The 7,221-nt window shown below is 39.0% G+C and overlaps 1 pseudogene; it reads left to right on the plus strand.

The window, feature by feature from the left end:
* The first annotated feature begins 3,537 nt into the window (after nucleotides 1-3,537).
* Nucleotides 3,538-4,183, plus strand: LOC120881396 (annotated as a pseudogene).
* The last annotated feature ends 3,038 nt before the right edge of the window (nucleotides 4,184-7,221 follow it).

The raw sequence follows: 7,221 nt of genomic DNA on the forward strand, positions 1-7,221 counted from the left end.
CCTAAATGTCCATTGACAGAGGAATGAATAAAGAAGAAGTATACATTTACAATGGAATATTACTCAGCCATAAAGAGAATGAATTAATGCCATTTTCAGGAACATGGATGGACCTAGAGATTATCATACTAAGTGAAGTAAGCAAGACAGAGAAAAACAAGTATCATATAATGTTGCTTACATATGAAATCTAAAAAACAAAAAAGATACAAATGAATGTATATACAAAACAGAAATAGACCCAAAGACATAGAAAACAGACTTATGGTTATCAAAGGGGAAAGGGGTGGGGGCAGGATAATATTAGGAGGTTAACATATACACACTACTATATATAAAGTAGATAATCAATAAGGACCTATGTATAGCACAGGGAACTAAACTCAGTATTTTGTAATAACCTATATGGGAAAAGAGGCTTCCCACATAGCTGTCAGTAAAGAATCTGCCTGCAATGCAGGAGACCCTGGTTTGATTCCTGGGTCAGGAAGATCCCCTGGAAAAGGAAATGGCAACCAGTATTCTTGCCTGGAGAATCCCATGGACAGAGGGGCATGGCATGCTACAGTCCATGGAGTCGAAAGTGTTGGACACAACTTAGTGACTAAACAACCAAACATATGGGAAAAGAATCTGAAAAAGAATATATATACATAACTGAATCACTGTGTTATACACCTGAAAGTAACATGACATTGTAAATCAACTATACTTCAATTCAAATAAAGAACACCAAGGTCAATATCATTCTCATTTCTTTGTAGGTTACTATTTTCTCTCTGGAAGCTTTGAGGATATCTTTATACTTTTTACTCTGATATTTCATAAGAATATACTCTAAAAATTTCTTTGATAATTCTCTCTACTTTGTTCTCTCTTGAATTACTATTAGTCAAATGTTGAATCTCCCTAATTTTCCTTCTGTGTATCATGTTATTTTCTATCTCATTTTCCTTCTTTTAGTCTTTCTGTGCTTTCTTTTATATTTCCTCAACTCTCCCAACTTCCCTTGAATTACATCTCAATAATCACATTTTTTAATTTAATTTAATTTGACCTCTTATTATTTATTTTCAGATATCCTATTCCTGTTATATAAATGCAATGTTTCCTTGAATCTCTCTGAGTATACTCATTAGGGTGTTTTGCCTCTCTTCTCTTTTTTGTCTCTCAAAAGCCCTTAATTTTTTTTTCTATCTGTACATCATTCTTTCATGTTGAAAGTTTTCCTTAAATATTTGGTGATCACTGATTCTTTTGTTCACATGGAAGAATGAGACAGTAAAAAAAGTGTTTGGGAACTTCATATACATGAATAGGGAGCTAGTCATTTTGTTGTTGGATTTTCTAAATGAAAAAAAATGTGGAGGCCTTTTCTCTTGGACCTCTCAATCTCTTTAAAGAATAACATATCAATTTTTGGAGCTCATGGAGGATATTTCTGACTACAAGGTATTCTATCTACCAGACTAGGTGGTGAGGGGGTAATGGAGAAATCTATAAAAATGACTTATTTAAAAAATCTATAATAATTTATCCCTTCCCCCACCCTTATGCCTTACATCTCACTCATTCTTTTTTTCAAATGTAGCATTTATGCAGAGAAGGGTGACCTTCTCTTTCACTGTATTACCCCTCTGCAAGTATTGTAAACTGTAGCTTCTTCTATACAACTTTGTCAGTCCATCTGCTTTCCAGCTTTTATCCAAGTTTCATCCACTAGTGGCTCCTTTTCCATTCTCTTCATCATCATGAATTTATATCTTTTGCATTCTTTTGCTATCTTGAGATGAAGAGGTAATATATGTATGTAGTCAATCTGCTGTCTTTAACTTATTGAATTGCATAAACCTGTTTTTTGTTTTGTTTTTTTTTGGCCATGCCGCACAGCTTGCAGGATCTTAGGTCCCCATCCAGGTGTTGAACCTGGACCCTTGGCAGTGAAAGTGCCAAGTTTTGACCACTGGACCACTGGGGAATTCCCTATAAACCTGTTTTGATTTAAGTTTGAGCTCTTACTTTGTTATTTACTTTATTTCTTCTGGAAGTATCATATATATTGCTGTGATGACATTCAGTGGATTTAGTAATAAAAGCCCATTTTATAGGATACTGAAACATTAGAACAGTGAACTTCAACATTGTTCCTTCTTAAGCAGAATTTTATTTTTCAGCTTTGTTAAGATGTAAATAACATATACCTTTCATGTATCACAGGCTTGGCATGGTGAAGGGGCTTGAGTAACTCAAAGAAGCTATGCCATGCAGGGTCACCCACGATGTGCCAATGGGTCATAATGAAGACTTCCGAGGAGGCTTTACAAATAACTGATGAAAGAAGAGAAATGAAAGGCAAGGGAGAAAAGTAAAGATATACCCAACTGAATGCAGAGTTCCAAAGAATAGCAATGAGATATAAGAAGGCCTTCTTAAGTGAACAATGCAAAGACATAGAGGAAATTAATAAAATGGGAAAGACTAGAGATCTCTTCAAGAAAACTGGAGATATCAAGGGAATATTTCATGTAAGGATGGGTACGATAAAGGACAGAAATGGTAAGGACCAAACAGAAACAGAAGAGATTAAGAAGTTTCAAGAATACACAGAAGAACTATACAAAAAAGGTCTTAATGACTTGGATAACCACGATGGTGTGGTCACTCACATAGAGCCAGATATTCTGGAAAGTGAGGTCAAATGGGTCTTAGGAAGCATTACTAAGGACAAAGCTAGTGGAGGTGATGTAATTCCAGTTGAGCTATTTCAAATCCTAAAAGATGATGCTGTTAAAGTGCTGCACTCAATATGTCAGCAAATTTGGAAACTCAGCAGTGGCCACAGGACTGGAAAAAGTCAGTCTTCATTCCAATCCCAAAGAAAGGCAATACCAAAGAATGCTCAAATGCTCAAAGTACAATCGTGCTTATTTCACATGATAGCAAAGTAATGCTCAAAATCCTTCAAGCTAGTCTTCAACAGTTATGTGAACCAAGAACTTCCAGATGTACAAGCTGGATTTCGAAGAGGCAGAGGAACCAGAGACCAAATTGCCAACATCTGTTGGATCTTGGAGAAAGTAAGGGAATTCCAGAAAAAACATCTACTTCTGCTTCATTGACAATGCTAAAGCCTTTATATGAATCACAACAAACTGTGGAAAGTTCTTAAAGAGATGGGAGACTCCTTACCTGTCTCCTGAGAAAATTGTATGTGGGTCAAGAAATAACAGTCAGAACTGGACATGGGACCACTGGTTCAAAATTAGGAAAGGAGTATGACAAGGCTATATATTGCTACCCTGCTTATTTAACTTATATGCAGAGTACATCATGGGAAAAGCTGGACTGGATGAATCACAAGCAGAAATCAAGATTCCTGGGAGAAATATCGACAAGCTCGAATATGCAGATGATACGACTCTCATGGCAGGAAGTGAACAGGAACTAAACACCCTCTTAATGAAAGTGAAAAGGAGAGTGAAAAAGCTGGCTTAGCAGTCAGACAAGCGCAGAGACATTTCTGGAAGTAACATCGTGATGGCTGGCCAAGGAGAACTCCAAGTTCAGTTCAAACTTGTTTTGGTTGGTGATAGTGTTACTCGAAAAACTACATTTGTGAAACATCATCTGACTGGTGAATTAGAGAAGTATATAGCTACCTTGGGTGTTGAGGTCCATCCTCTTGTGTTCCATACCAACAGAGTACTGATTAAGTTTAATGTATGGGATACAACTGGTCAGGAGAAATTTGGTGGACTGAGAGATGGCTTTATATACAAGCTTGGTGTGCTATTATAACGTTTGCTGTAACATCGAGGGTTACTTACAAGAATGTGCCTAACTGGTATAGAAATCTGGTGTGAGTGTGTGAGAACATCCTGATTGTGTTGTGTGGCAACAAAGTGGATATTAAGGACAGAAAGGTTAAGGCAAAGTCAATTGTCTTCCACCGAAAGAAGAATCTTCAGTACTATGACATTTCTGCCAAAAGTAACTACAACTTTGAAAAGCCCTTCCTCTGGCTTGCTAGAAAACTGATCAGAGACCATTACCTGGAGTTCGTCACCATGCCTGCTCTTGCCCTGCCAAAGTGGTCATGGACCCAGCCTTGGCAGCACAGTACAAGCACGATTTAGAGGTTGCTCAGACAACTGCTCTCCCGGATGAAGATGATGACTTGTGAGAAAGTGAAGCTGGGCCCAGCATCAGAAGTCTAGTTTTATATGCAACTGTTCTGTGATGTCAGTGGTGCAGTGTGTTTGCTACTTTATTACATAGCTAAACAGAACATGTGCTTAATCTTTGGATGCTGAAGGAGATGGATGGGCTTTGGAGTCAATGTGGCAGTTTAAAAAAAAAAACTTCATTTTTTGGACCTGCATATTAATGTGTTTTGGAACACAGTTGTTTCCTCCTTGAGTTTCAAATATATGACTGCTATAGTCACATGACAATATTGAGAGATGGAATCTTGTTTGTTACTGTCATTCCCATTCTTTTTTGTTTAGAATCAGAATAAAGTTGTATTTCAAATATCTTAAAAAAAGAAAAAAGCTGGCTTAAAACTCAACATTCAAAAAATTAAGACCATAACATTCAGTCCCATCTCATCATGGCAAATAGATGGGGAAAAAGAGGATGCAGGGACAGATTTGCTTTTCTTGGGCTTTTCTTGGACTGCATGAAGATCAAAACACTCAATCCTAAAGGAATCAGCCCTTAATGTTCATTGAAAGGACTGATGCTGATGCTCGAGTACTTTGGCCACAATGCAAAGAGCCTACTCAGTGGAAAAAACCCTGATGCTGGGAAAGACTGAGGGCAGGAGAAGGGGAGCAACAGAGGATGAGATAGTTAGATAGCAGCACCACTTGAACAAACTCCAGGAGATAATAGGGAAGCCCGGTGGGGAAGCCTGGTGTGCTACAGTCCATGAGTTTGCAAAGAGTTAGACATGATTCAGCAACTGAACAACAACAAACAGATATATAACACGTGAAGTTTAAGGTGTACAATGTGAAATACATGTCTGCATGTGTGTTAGTCTCTCAGTTGTGTCTGACTCTTTGTGACTCCATGGACTGTAGCCTGCCAGGCTCTTCTGTCCATGGAATTCTCCAGGCAAGAATACAGGAGCAGGTAGCAATTTTCTTCTTCAGGGGATCTTCTAGAGATAGAACCCAGGTCTCCTGCATTATAGGCAGATTCTTTACCATCTGAGCCACCAGGGAAGCCCCAATGTGTGTGTGTGTGTGTGTGTGTGTATGTATGTATGTATGTATGTATAAGCACCAATATATCGTTCAAAAAACAAAGATCATGACATCTGTTCCTATCACTTCATGGCAAATAGATGGGGGAAAACTGGAAACAGTCTCAGATTTCATTTTCTTGGGCTCAAAAATCACTGCAGATGGTGACTGCTGCCATGAAATTAAAAGACACTTGCTCCTTGGAAGCAAAGCTATGACAAACCTAGACAGTGTATTAAAGAGCAGAGACATTACTTTGTTGACAAAGGTCTGTATAGTCAAAGCTTTGGTTTTTCCAGTAGTCATGTATGGCTGTGGGAGCTGGACCCTAAAGAAGGCTGAGCACTGAAGAACTGTTGCTTTCAAACTGTGGTTTTGGAGAGGAATCTTGAGAGTCCCTTGGACTGCAAGGATATCAAACCAGTCAATCCTAAAGGAAATCAACCCTGAATATTCATTGGAAGGACTGGTGCTGAAGCTGAAGCTCCAACACTTTGGCCATGATGCAAGGAGCCAATTCATTGGAAAAGACCCTGATGCTGGGAAAGATTGAGGGCAAGACGAGGAGTCACAACAGAGGATGAGATGGTTGGATGGCATCACTGACTCCAAGGACATGAGTTTGAGCAAACTCAGGGAGACAGTGAATACAGGAAAGCCTGGCATGCTGTGGTTCATGGGGTGACAAAGAGTTGGACATGACTTAGCAACTGAAAAACAACAGCCATATAGGTTTATAAATAAATATACATATATTTCATATATATATATATTTAAGGTGTACCATGAGAGTATGATGTGAAATATACATGCATGGCAGACTTTAAGGTGAGCATTTCCAAGGGGTAGCTACTACATGACTAACCTAGCTTTCCAAACCATGGGGAAAATAAAAATCCAGCAAATAATCAATTGAAAACATTGACAGATTTAATCTATACGTAGTAAACTCATTTGGCCAAGGTCATCAATGTGAGTGGTGAAAATAGGAGCAGTACTTGGACCAATCACCACATGTAGTCAAAGTCAGAGAGTGCTATTATCTCATTATAAATCTATAACAAGAGGTAAGAAATTACATTATCACAGTGCTAGAGCTTAGCTACCGAGGCTGCTGAGGCTGGGGGTGGGGGGACCCTTCTTTTAAAAAAGGAAATAAGCAAGCTCTGAATTTGAGTAGCGTGAGCTAGGTTTTACTGGGTTAAAGGGTTATTTTTAAAAGGGAGAATTAGAATTCTAATCATGACAATCCAACATTATGGATTCACTTTCTTATTTTTAAGGTCTTGCAAGCCCTTCTAGAACTTTGATATTTTTACCCCCAGGGGAATCAGAAGTGAGCCAGAAAGAGCTGCTGATTTGCAGAAAGTAAGAAGTGGATCTTAGAAAGAGCTTTAGTACCAGGGCAGAAGTATGATACAGTGGTTAGGAGCATAGGTTTAGACTCAGGCACACCTGGGTTAAGATTTTAAGCTCCATCACTTACTAGTTGTGTGATCTTGAACAAATAATTTAACCTCTGTAAAATTCAGTTTTCCCTTCTGTAGTTTCTAAAGTGAACTAAGCTCTGTCAAGCTGTGGTGTCTCTGGACAGGCAACTCCCTCTGCCTTCAATACCACTCACCTCCTCTGCTGCTGCTGCTGCTGCTAAGTCGCTTCAGTCGTGTCCGACTCTGCGTGACCCCAGAGACGGCAGTCCACCAGGCTCCTCCGTCCCTGGGATTCTCCAGGCAAGAGTACTGGAGTGGGGTGCCATCGCCTTCTCCGACTCACCTCCTCTAACCCTGACCAATTCTTACTCATTCTTCAGATCTCTAATCCATATTGCCACTTCCAGGAAGTCACAGTTCCCTAGAGTTACGTAATGCTCTCCTGTATCTCCTCCCCAAGGATCCTAAATACAACTTCAAATATAAGAAATGTATGATAATTGGTGGTTTTAAAAAATTTGTTTCTTCCACACATTAGG

This window comes from Oryx dammah, unplaced genomic scaffold, assembly GCF_014754425.2.
Source record: "Oryx dammah isolate SB20612 unplaced genomic scaffold, SCBI_Odam_1.1 HiC_scaffold_23, whole genome shotgun sequence".
In the NCBI taxonomy this organism is placed as follows: domain Eukaryota; kingdom Metazoa; phylum Chordata; class Mammalia; order Artiodactyla; family Bovidae; genus Oryx; species Oryx dammah.